The sequence below is a fragment of the Lissotriton helveticus genome, chromosome 1_1, assembly GCF_964261635.1.
Source record: "Lissotriton helveticus chromosome 1_1, aLisHel1.1, whole genome shotgun sequence".
Lineage (NCBI taxonomy): Eukaryota > Metazoa > Chordata > Amphibia > Caudata > Salamandridae > Lissotriton > Lissotriton helveticus.
The window spans coordinates 1,425,999,312-1,426,012,065 of record NC_136057.1 but is presented as its reverse complement, the minus strand read 5'-3'; positions in this window follow the sequence as shown (position 1 = coordinate 1,426,012,065).

The window sequence follows — 12,754 nt, the reverse complement described above, 5'->3', positions numbered from 1 at the left end:
GCTAAAGCAGTGATAATGGGCTTGATAATATGCTATGGGAATTGACAAGGGCATATTATCAAGCCCATTATCGCCGCTTTAGCGGCAGTTTCCTGCCGATAAAGCGGCGACAATTTTATTGCCTGTTCTTGATAATATGCCCCTTCTTTCGTTATTAAATCCTCAAACATCAGTACTTCAGGACACATTGATGAGAGAGGATTAAAAGAGGAAACAAACCTCAGACCTCTTGGATCTTGAGGCCCAAGTGTCTAATTGCTCTTGGAAAAAAACTGTGATCCGATTTTTCTGAAAAACTAGCAAAGTTCAAGATGTTGCTTTAAGAAATCTGTGATATCTCGATCAATCCTTCAGGACTCTATTCATTTGAACTGTATATTTTAAACTGGACCCTTGTATTCTCTGATTGCCCCTTTCTCTCTGCACATTTATTGAAAAAAAATTGTGCTCAATAAAATTCTCCTGAAATTAAAAAAAAGAAATCTGTGTGTTCGGTAGGGACCAATGAGAATCTTGTACTCAAGTAAGATATTGTAATTGCATCTATATCGCGCGTACTACCCCAGCAGAGGCGTAGAAGCGTTTTTTGTCAAGTAGCACACTACTCCGGAACCCAAAAAGTATTAGAGGTGAAATTAGTATAGGGAGATATAAAATTAATTTGAGCGGTGGATGTCAGTGGATGAAGGTATGTGCTTTGACTGTTCGAAAACAAGGATCGGACTCTCCAGTTTCTTTTTTCTTATTCATGAGGCCCCCAACAACTTCCGAGTCTGACATTACCCCGTGGAGTATTTAGTTGCATTTCTGCCTGTTTCCTTCTTGTCCCCTGATCCTGAATGCATCCATTCCATGCCCACACTCCCATGCCGCCTGTAACAGAATGGCATTAGTTCTGCACACGTGATGAGGCAACCCTGCCATTCCCCTCTGGCTCTCACAGAGCTCTGGAGGGAGATTTGGTGAAGACTATGGATGGATGTATGACATTACAACGCATGCTTTTACAACGCATGCCATTACGACACAACTTTTACAACGCAAGTCGTTACAACGACTTGCGTTGGGGGCGCTGGATAGTGAATAGTTTAATTTACTATTCCAACTCCAGTCCCCGTGGATAGTAGGGAAGGTGTTGGATAGTAATTAAACTATTCCCTATCCTAGAGCGCCCTCCAGTGCAAGTCGTTGTAATGACTTGCGTTGTAATAGTTGCGTCGTAATGGTAGTGCGTGGTAAAAGTTGCGTTGTAAAGGATGTTTCCCCTATGGATTACAGGCTTCTTAAATTAGCTAGATCCAGACCTGGACCCCGAGGTGAAGAAGCGCCTTGCAGTAGGATCTTAGCACGTCTGCGCGTAGAACTTCGGGTGCCCCTGGTCCTGAGGGCTAACCCTGGTACAGAAAGAAGTCGCAGAAGCACCGAGAGGCGACCTTAGTGACAACAGCACCGAGAGGCGACCTTAGTGTAATACGGTTGCAATACCGAAGGGACACCTCTACTATACTTCAGAAATGGAGGCCCCTCTACAAGAACTGTCCCCATCACCTCTTTCAACCTGACCCTGCCTGAACTACACCCACCTGCACAACCTGTGAGCTCCCCAAGCACAGACTCTGCTTATGCCCTGCATGCATGTGTGCTTCCTGTCTGTGGAATGCGTGTCCAAGCTCTACTACCCTGAGTTGCGCCTGTTTTTTTTGTGCATGGCTTCTGCCTGCCTGTACGCTGTGGGCTCTACCTGTCTGGACTCTGCCTCCATCGACTGAGGCTGCCTGGGCTCTGCCTGCTCCAGTTCTGCTTAAGGTGTATCTTCCTACTAGGCTGTGACTGAGCAACGCTCGTTTGAACGCCCCCTTTCTTGCTCCTGCCGAGTGGTCTCTGCCTGCTCTCAGTGCTCTGGCTCAAGTCTGTCCGAGCCGAGGCGTGTGCCTCGAGTCTGTCTCAGCTGCCTCCAAGAGCTATGTTTACTCATCTCCACCTGCCTGAGTGAGCTCTGCCTTCCAGGGCTCTCAGTGACGTACCGCTGCTTCCTGCACTCTGCCTGCTAGTTCTATCATCTTGTTCTTCTGCGTGTTACTTTTGCTTTCCTGAGCTGCCCTGCCTCCTGCTCCCTGTTTGCTGACTGTTCCTCCTTGCATTCTGTTTGTGAGCTCTGTCTGCCTTTCTGAGCTCTGTCTGTGGGGTTTCTTATTTCTAACCTAAGTGTTTGGCTGAGCGGCGCCCTCCCGAGGTGTGTGCGTGGTCTCTGCTCTGCAGTGATCCGCCTGGGAACTTAGTACCTTTATCGTAACGCCGCCACCCGCAGTACCCCGCAGCTTTCATACAATAACCACAGACACAGAGATGTATTGGAAAAATGAGCTGCAGGTTTATTTGTTACACAAATAAATAAGCGGGTTATCTTACAGGCGATCCCTTGCCGCCCCGCAACCCCTAGTTGCCGGGCACCTGAAGTTAGCCAAAGAGTACACCAGCGGCGATAGCCCGGTGTTATACGCTGGGAGGATCTACTCCTCCCACCGGTGAACCTATCGTCCACCATTACTCTCACCTAGTGTGACAAGCGGAGAGCGACTCACACCTTCCCCAGCCGAGCGGAGCAATATAGGCAAGCCCCCGGTTGTTCAGGTTTACGACCGCCCTAAGGACTAACGGGGCGCCGTCGTACTCCAAGTTCACCAGAAGGACCCCTTGGAGCTTGTATGACTTAGGCACGCGTGTGCTGTGCAAGGGGGGCTTCAGGTCCTGTTCCTGCGCCTTCCTGTTTTTGGGATCGCCCTGTAACTCCTCCTGCAACAAGAGACAAAGGTTAAACAACTCTCTCCCCCCCCCTTCACCACCGTGACAAAGGCGAAATGCTGCCCCCCCCTCCACACCCTTACACTGGGTGAGCGGTAGGGACGGGAGTTTTGTAAGGGGCAATTAGCAAGGCCTAGGATGAGGGGCTACCTCGTGGCCGAGACCTAACTGCAAGGCCTAAAGGTCGGGGAGCTACCTCGTGGCCGTGAGCCATCTACGAGGGGAGCAGCAGCAAGAGAGACCTGCTCCACGATTCCCCCACCCCGGATGGCTCCCCCGCCCGTCCCCAGGGTCCTGGTGCCCCGGCTGCCCTTAAAGGTACTAAGGGGGTCTGCCCTCCTACGGGGTCCCTTGCAGGGACCGCGGGCATCCTGCATTCTCTGTGAGCTCAGTATGCTAGCCTTCTGGTTCTGAGCATCTTGTGTCCGAGCACTGCCTACCTCTGCTTTATCCGAGAGGCCCGCTTTCCTGTCCCCTGCCAGTGACCCATTCCGAGCTCTGTCTGGCAGCTTTGTCTTTCTGATCTCTGTCCATGAGTCCCCTCTACTTCAGCTGCAGCTTTCTGCGTTCTCCCTGGGTGAGCTTTTCTGAGTGTTGGGTCTCCACTCCAGACAAACACTGGCTGCGAGGCCTGCCTTCCTGTGCCCTAGCTGTGTGTGAGCTCTGTTCCCATGGCCTGTCTTCCTGTCTGAGCTCTGTCTGTGAGTTCTGATCTTTTGTGGCCCTGTCTCTGATCCCTGGGTCCACGCTCAGTCTGTGTCTGCCTCTCCGAGGGTTGCCTGTGATCAGTGTATGAGTGCCAACTTCCTAAGTGTGTGTGAGCTCTGAGTGCCAGGCCGTTCTAGCGCTCTTCTCTCATCACTCTGTTTTTCTTTTTCACCCCCCTCTCTCTCTTTGCCTCATCTTTCTCTCGCTCTGACCTCTTCCTGCTTCATCCCCCTTTCTCTCAGCTCGATCTTTCTGAGGTATGCCTGCTGGCAATGATCCTTGAACACTGCCATGGCCTGTTTGTGGGGTATCCCATTCCCTGCCTGAGGTCTCACTCCAGTTGTGTCTTTCTGATCTGCGTGTGAGCTGGGCTTTTCAGAACGATGTGTCTCTAAGCTCGGTAGGTGTACTTTCTGCATTAGTAGAGTGGTACCTTCACTACGGTATCATGTTGTACTAGTGGCCAGTAACAGTCACAGAAGGGGTAACAGAGCAACTGCAAAAGGGCAGAATTTGTATTTTCTTGGCCATCGCACGATATTTGATTACTAGGGAATGTTTCTAGAGGAGACTTGCGTTTTCAATTATGCATATATTAAATGCAATCGCCGAAAAAATAGATGCGGGGTGAGGCAGGAGGAGAACAAAACCAGTATGGCGTTTGACCTCTGAGCCTGTCACTATTGGCTAAATAGGCAGCGACGAACGGACACCTGTATTTTTTTTATTTAAAGAACGAACTGAGACATGTTTACACCCTCAATGAAATTAACAGCCTTCGCCCAGTCGGTGTGCGATGTGCGATGTGTGTATGGAGAAGGCCCAATAACCTCGCTGCCTATTCTTTTCAGTTTATATAACAAAAAAAAACTGGTTGTGCTTTTTCCGACGCGCGTCCATGCTCAGACTTATCCGGTATTTGATCCGATGCTGCAGCCTGCTGATTCAGCCCCTTTGCATCCTTTTCCTTCCCTCCCCCCACTATGCAATCAAGCAATCAATGGGTACACGGGGCCTGCAGCGGCATGCAGTCCCGCTGTGCACGTGCCACGGTCCTAGCGCCTGTGGCTTCCGGAAGCAGGGCAGGCTCTGGATTAGGGGGAGGGACGCGAATGAACGTTCAATCAGCGCCGTAGCTTGGCCAGTAAAATGGGTGGAGAGGGGTGTAAGCTTCAGAGTTCCCAACAATGACGCTGGCATATCTTGTTAACTTAAGAAGCAATGGAAAGAGAGAGGAGTGCGGATTGTTAGGGGTACTTAAAACACCAAGACGAGAGAGAGAGAGAGTGTGTGTGTGTGTGTGTGGTCTTGTTAGTGTGGACATGTAAAAATCCAGGGTAAAATCTGACAGATATTTTACCATCAGTGGCGTAGCGGCTGCCTGATAGAAGGGGGGGTACTGGCGATTTGTGCGGTTACGACGGCCTCTGGTTTGAGCAGAGGGTGGGGGGTTGCAGCCGATTCTTGCGGCAGCAGGTTAGAGTTGGGGTGGGAAAGTGAAGGCCGCCGCACTGAAAACTCACGCTGCCTGGAGCGGTCCAACGCTACCCCCCTCCCCCCCTTAGCTACGCCACTGCTTACCATACCTGACTGAAAGCACCTGTGTCCAACTATTTACTACACAATACACTTTTCAGGGGTGTAACATCCCAAACACCCCCTCTCGAGATAGGCCCCTGCGTTCAATAGTGGGCGATTAGTCAACTGACAACGTTTCTGAGGTTGCCTTGATTGACATATTGCATTGCTGATTGCCACCCTTTTCTTCTTTGTGGCCCTCATTTGCAGGGCCGGACTGGCAGTAGCGGGCACCGGGCAATCCCCCGGTGCGCCGGACGGGTGGGGGCTGGTTTGGGGCCCCTGGTGGCCGTTTTTGTTACAGGGCCGTTTTTGCAGCATAGCTGCAAAATCAGCCCTGTAACATAAACGGCCGAAAACCGGCCCCGGCAAAGAGCTCAGCAGCACCCACAACCCCCCAGGGGGAGGGGGGGTGGCCAAGCACTTTGCCAGGGACTGTTTTGGTTCCCAGTCCGGCCCTGCTCATTTGCCCCCTACATTTAAGCCCTGATTATGAGTTGGGTCACTTCTAGAACTCAGCTCATCACATAATTCTGTTGGGGTCCAGAATTATCGAGTCCGAAAACTCTAGACCTGAAACTTTTGGGCCCGGAGACGAGCCTTTGCTAATGCTATAGGACAGCAGCTACGGTTACTGCCTACCCACTGCACTAATCCAGAGGAGCAGACAGTGCTCCAAATCTACCCCTCCCATCCCTGCCTATTATAGACACAACCATACCCAGCACACCGCCTCTCACCAACCCCTCACTTCCCACTTGCACTCCCTCTGAGCAGGTGGAAAATGGCAGCATTTATCTCACTGAAGTGATGAACAACTCACTGATAAAGGACTCAGTAGCTCTGACTCTGAGCAATTACTCCCAATTTCAGGGGCTGGAGAGGTGACTCGTAATGGCTGGACTTTGACTGGAGATATATAGGCTAGTAATTTTAATTCCAGACCCGGTACATCTGAACCAAAGTACGGTCAATTCGTAATGAGGGACTACGTCTCTTGGAAATATAAAAGGTGTACAGCTTGAATTCTCCACGCAGCTGAGATGCTCCTCTCTCTCCAAAGTGGATGCGGGAGCCGCATGATGATAACATTCTTTGCATTGCGCTGACGCAGAAAGGGTGTGTACATTTCTTTTTCCCGCATTCAGTGCATACATTAACTCAAAAAATGTCTACGTTGGTACATGGACTGCAGAGCTCAGATACCCAGGAAAGAAACTGCTTTTTTTGTGTTTCTGATCACTGCTCTTAAGTAACGACAGTAACTCAGAGATTTTTCAAGTTAATCTATGCGGTGAAACAAAGAAGAGAAACGCATATGCCACTGCAGCACTGAAAAAGGACTTATGATACATCTCCTGAGCTTGGACACGGAGAAGCAATTACTGCAGGGGGTTTCCGAGCTCTGCTATCTGCAGCCCATACATTAACTCAGAGATTTTTTGAGTGAATGTAAGCGCTGTCGACAGAAAAAAAAAACACACACTCATTGCAGTGCAAAGAATGCTTTCATGATACAGTCCCTTATGCGAAAATATTTATGCACGTAAGTTGTTTGTAAGGAAATGCCTCTTTTTGTATGGTCACCCCCAAGTTTTTGACTGATGCTGCTGGTTTTTTGACTCAGAGTGCACTGAGGCCTGATAACCACACCTCAGTGCCAACGCTCTGACCCTAAAGTATATATTGAATTTCTATACCCAATTGGAAATGGATCATATAACTCTAACTCCCTAGAAAATGATACCCTGGTACCCAGGGCATGTAAGTTAGAGGGGTACCCCAGGGCCTGCAGCACTGTTTGTGCCCCCCTGGCGGTCCCCCAAGTAAACAAGACTCCCCTGCAGACTGGTAGAGCAGTTGTGCACTGCTAGCTCGACTTTGTCATTGAAAGCAATAGCAAATTCACCACCACCCCATGCCATATATGTAAGTCACCCGTCTGGCAGGCCTACTGAGTCCAAAAGGCAGATTGAAGCATATTACCCAGCAGGACATGTACTTTGGATATCCTTATAGTAAAACATGCAGAACTGCTGTTCTTTCTGTGAAAAGGGTTGTTTGCCCAATTGGCGAGAAGAGGGTTACAGGCTGAACCCTCAGCTGTGCTACGTCCTCAACCGTGGGACCAAAGTAGGCAGTCCAAGGTATCAAATAACTTGTTACAGTATGCCCGACTTGTATCTCAAGTCGAAATTAATGTAACGTGTTGCAGTGTGCATCGTTAGCAAAGCTGCCACTTTGTTGCCTTTATAACTCCTGTGCCTTCCCGGGCACATATGGAACCGGCTCCATGAGACAGCTTTCTGCCCTCCTGGAGGGACATGCAAAGGACTCTTAGGAAGGAGAACAATGAGGGATTGCAGGCCAGGAGGGTGTCACCTCCCTCCTACAGGAAGCCACTTGGGTGAAACCCCAAAAGGCAGGCGTTAAAGGTGAAGCTGCCTTTGAAGGGCATCTGTGTAGCACCAGGAAGGAGGGCTGCCCCATTGTTGAGGTAGATAGGCTGGCAAAGGAGACAGAGTGGGGAAACCAGTTAAATGTAAATGTAAATGTAGTATACTTGTAAAGCGCACAGCTGCCCCAGCAACGGGGCGTCCCGGCGCTGTATAACTCTGGGGAACCCGTCCTGGCTTTCCCTGTGGGATGGTCCCTTGCTGGGAGTCCCCAAGGTGGAGCCAGGCATCCCCGGAAATGGTGGGGCCGTTGTGGAGATTAGGCAAGCTAATGCCCAGAGTTGCCGAGTGGAACCCCTGATTAGAGTAAGCACCGAAGCGAGAATTATCGAGTCCGCTGACCAAGGTCCACGACCCTGCCGCGTCGGGAATTGAACCCTGGTCCCGGGCTGACTTCTGCTCTCAGCCGTAACCCTAAGGTAGCCACACCCTAGAGGTGGGCAAGTGAGTTCTGTACACCTGGCAATGGGGTCTTGCCATCTTGTGAGTGGGAAAAATGGGGAATCCTGGGATAGCAAGATGCCACTCTACACAGAAAGTGGTCACCAGGTGGGAGGGATCCTGGTAGCCTATTGGCTACCAACTGCATCCTGCCCTGAGGGCACTTTCCGAGCATAAAGGAGGCACCCCTTTCACTCAAGCCTCAGATCTCTACCAACTTGGAAGACGGACTGAAGAAGAACTGCCCTGCTTCACCAATGGACCAGCAAAGAGAGGCTACACTGACAAGGACTTCACCAGCTGCACCTGGTGGCTAGCGAAGAGAGTATCTGTGTCTGCCATATCCTGCTCAAGGAGACGGTACCTCCAGAGCCAAGTCACGCCAAGAGAACTCCAAGGGCCAGCTGACTGGCCTTGTGTTCCTTTCCAGCACAGGGACACAACAGCTGAAGAAGCCTGCTTGGGCAAGTAGGTTGCACAAAGCCTTCAAGCCACTACCACCCCCACAGTGCAGCACTGAGGGCTAAGACCATATGTACAGAGTTGCACCTGAGTTTGCTGAGCCCGGGAGTGATGTCAGAGAGTTTCTGGGACCCTCAGAGGCGAGGTATGAACTGAGGAAGGATTGGCCTGTGACCACGACAGCAGGCAACTAATAGTCCAGTGGCGATTAGACTTCGGCCAGACAGGAGAGGACTTCGTGTGATGTCAAGCCTGCATCCAGTACCCCCTCACCATCTCCTGTCAACTGCATCACTTCCACAGCATGCTTAGAGCATCTTCAGCACACTTCATCCCTTGCATCAGGACCACGCCACAGGAATCCACTGCAACACAGAGAAAGTGCCTGGAAGTGTTGAAGGGCTGCTTCTCTTGTGAAGGTAACTGTTCTAGAGGACCCTGCTGGTCCCCCTCGCTAGCTCCCTACTGGAGCTGGTCACCCCAAGTACTTCTGATTGTATTGACACTTACCTAAGATTTCCTGGAAAAAGTTTCTAAGTGTCCAATTCGTTGATATTGCCAAGACTTGTTAGCAGGTGAGTAAAATTGGTTTGCTTTATTATTACTTCTAAAATCTAAATCTTTGGAACCGTTTGGCAGATTTTTTTTTCTAGTGTAAATTCTTATAAGAGTACAGTCTGTTTCCCATGATGCGCATTGGCACACCGGTTCCAGGGAGGGTGGAAGGGAGGGTCGAGGGAGTTGGGGTGTGGGTGGTGGGAGGGGGGGAAGTTGGCAGTACTTGTCATATAAAGACCCACATATTGCCTAAAGAAGGACAATACAGCCTTACGCACCCTTGTTGGATATTTCACCCGCATTGTCATCCGTAATCAACATATACTACGCAGAGGCTGAGGTTCCGGACTTACGAAAGAAATGGGGTCCAATGGGACACAACAGGGCGATTGAGGGTTCTATTAAGTGTAATTCTGACTGCTTGAAACTCAATAAAATAAAGTTTAAACAAAAGAGTACAGTCTGTTTTTATAAATTGTTGTTGGATTTCTGGAGCGGTGTGTCCATTTTCTTCTTCAATTGTTTTGGTGCTGCTTACATTCTTTACACTTGTTCCTCTGTGCAAGCCTTGCTGCTCAGTGCCACAGCTACCCTGGATTGAGCTGAGGGTTTGACAGACAAAAAGGGTGGGTCCTAAAGGGGTTGGTAAGTGCAGTACACGGCAAGGTTGTACAACCACACCATAATAATACACCCCATTTCCTCACATTGGTGTTCTCTGGCTTGTTTTCTTCTTCCTTGACATGCTGAAGTTAACAGTTTTAGCGCAGTAGTGTCAGGGAATCTGTTGCATTGATATTACAGGAATGGGGCATATGGCAGGAAGTGATGGCATACTGTTCGTGTGCATCATGTTGCTGTCCATATTGGTGGTATATGAATGACATTTATTCTCTTTTATGCAAATCAATGTTAAACATGAAAATTAGCGCTTTCTTCTGGAACCCCTCAGCATAAATAATATTTAACAAGAGAACTAGAAGTATGTTCTGAACATTCTCCAGAAAATCCCAAAGTGTACAAGCAAACTTTGTTTGTTAATATACAATTAGAAAATGTACACACAAAACCTAAATTTAACCACCCTCTACAAGAAGACGAATGTCAAGACGTGGCTTCTTAATCTTAGTATGTTTTGTGCAGTTGGTTAATGTATAACGAAGAGGAAAATGTGTTGGTCTTACATTTATTCAATGTACACCCTTCTATATCTCTCGTATTTTAGGTCTATCCTGTTGCAGCTCTCTGTTTGCTCCTTACACCCTCACTTACACATGTTTATCTAGCTAAATGTATGTAGGAGCATAGGACAGAGCCTTCAAACATGCCCTGTGCTCAGTATTCACATGGCCTTGCTGCGCATGGCCAATGACAATTTCCAGGTGTTTCTCAGCATCAGACATTGATGCAATGCCATACTCTACGTCCCTACCACGACCCACTGACATCCATTGGGCAAATGCTCCAGTCATGCTCAACAGGCTTTAGTCATAGCCTTAGCTCTCAAGTCTCTTGTGCATGCCGGTTGACTCACATACGTTGATCTTGGCTAATGGATCAACCTTCAGGCTTGCCCACTCCACATATCCATGAACCCACTGGACACCGCCTTCAGGCAGCGCTTATTGCATTCATGCTTTGCAAGGAATCTGTATAAGAGCTATAAGCGAAATCGAAATTTTAAGCCTCCCTCTAAATTTTTCTCATCCAACCTCCATGCAGTTTTATGAGATCAATCTTAGGTGGAAAATGTTTTCTTTTTACAAGATGTCCTTCAGATTTTCCATCCAATGACAAAGTTAACAGAAATCCAAAAATGTTGTAATTTGGCAGCACGCTCCACTGTTATCTTACTTCAATTTTTGAGGATGTTTCAAAGAACCCTAATTAGATTGATGCCAAATCACAACATATACGTATGACAGTGGCCTACATCTTCGTTCCCAGTTGGTGTATATCTCTCCGGTATTTTTTTTGTTTTCTGCTTAAATTAAAACTTCTCTATGGATATGTTTTTAGGACCCTCCCTATATCTTCCCCCTGCTTGATCGATTACTGTTTAACTTTACAAAATAATTGTACGAATAAAAAATAATATTTTTTAGGAAACAAATGCTTTACATATTGATTAACTGAGTGAACCATAAGTACCGATCAAAGTCATCACGTCTAATATATATGTTAATTTAACTGTATGCCTGATAATGTATTGGGGGCTAGCTGTTTCAAATATTCTGGCCCTTTCGAGCAAAACCTTACATGATGAATCATAGATTATTTTGGTGAGATATTTCAAGAATTGTTGCTAGTGTGTTTATAAAGGCGAAGCTGTTGAGTAATGCAGAGATAGGACACCCAACAATACTGCCTTGTGCAATACTGGTGGAAGTCGGTACACTATTGAAATTTGAAGGAACTAAAAAAGGAAGAGGTAATCTGCTGAAGACGAGATGTTAAATTACAGAAATGCAGGAGCTGAATGAATATCTTCATTAACATTGTGGCTCTGTTGTAATATATGAAGCCTAATTACTAGGCAGAAGCACAACAATGCAGGCCCACTGGTATTTTTTACACTAATACACTTGTTGGAAACTGCACAGATGAGCTTTCATGTCCAGTGAAACTGTTTCCCTATGTCACTCGGATGCACACAAAGTGAGAAATATTCTAAAAAAAAAAGGACTAGTGACTTGGAATTTTGTGGCGGTCTGAAAATTGAAAGTCATTTATGTTTTTTGCAAGCTATCAGTCTGCGTTCAGGAGGCAGAGCCAACAGTGATAGCAGCAGAAGGGGGACTAGACCTGTTTCCTTGCCCGCTTTCTATTGCCACTACGAGCAGTATTTTTACCCGAAGGATATGATATGAATGGCATAGAAAAATGTAGTGAGATTTATGAAAAATGACTTTGAAAATTAATCTGTGGCATTGTTGGCTTCCCTGATACCTCTTTGTTTTAGACTTATCGTCGGGCTCCTCCAGTGACATCATATTTCAAGGCGCGATCGCTGCTTGAAAGGGTCGCAAATATACAAGGGGTATGATAACAGCTAAAGAGACGTAATGTATATCATGCACTTTGGGCCTTTGTAACTGAGGGCCGGGAATGAAATGTTCAAACTAACATATTTTATTGGACTGTTTTTTAGGATGGAGTGTTGTAGAGTTTTAAAACCAGTTGGATTAAAAATGGTATCTCTAGGAAAACACAAAATCTTGAAGTTTGTATCCATTTGTGGAGTTTTTTTTATATGGTTTGTGTAATAATGCTTTTCCTAATTGCAAGTAAGGAAAGATTAAGTAGATTTAGGGATGTGTAGTCATGAAATTGAATTTTTTTACTATGATTAAAAACAAGGGATTCCAAATATTTTCTGTATGTGATGGCTGAATTACTGGTTTCGTTTTAGAGGATATTTTAATGTATTAAATAGAATTATTGTATGGACTTTGTTTAATCGACCATGGGCTAAATACACTGGGCCTCATTTATGAGGATGTGCGTCACTTTTACGCTGCCGATGCGTCACTTTTTGTGACGCACCAGTGGCGTAAAAAATGCGCCTTGTTGCGATATATTTACAAAGTGACGCATCTATGTAGATGCGTCACTTTGTAAACCCCTGCGCCACATTGTACCTGCGCCAGGTATAATGTATGCAAGGGGGGGGCGTATTGACGCAAGAAAGGGACATGGAAGTGACGCAGTGAAATCTATGAGATTTCACTGTGCCACTTCTAGGACTC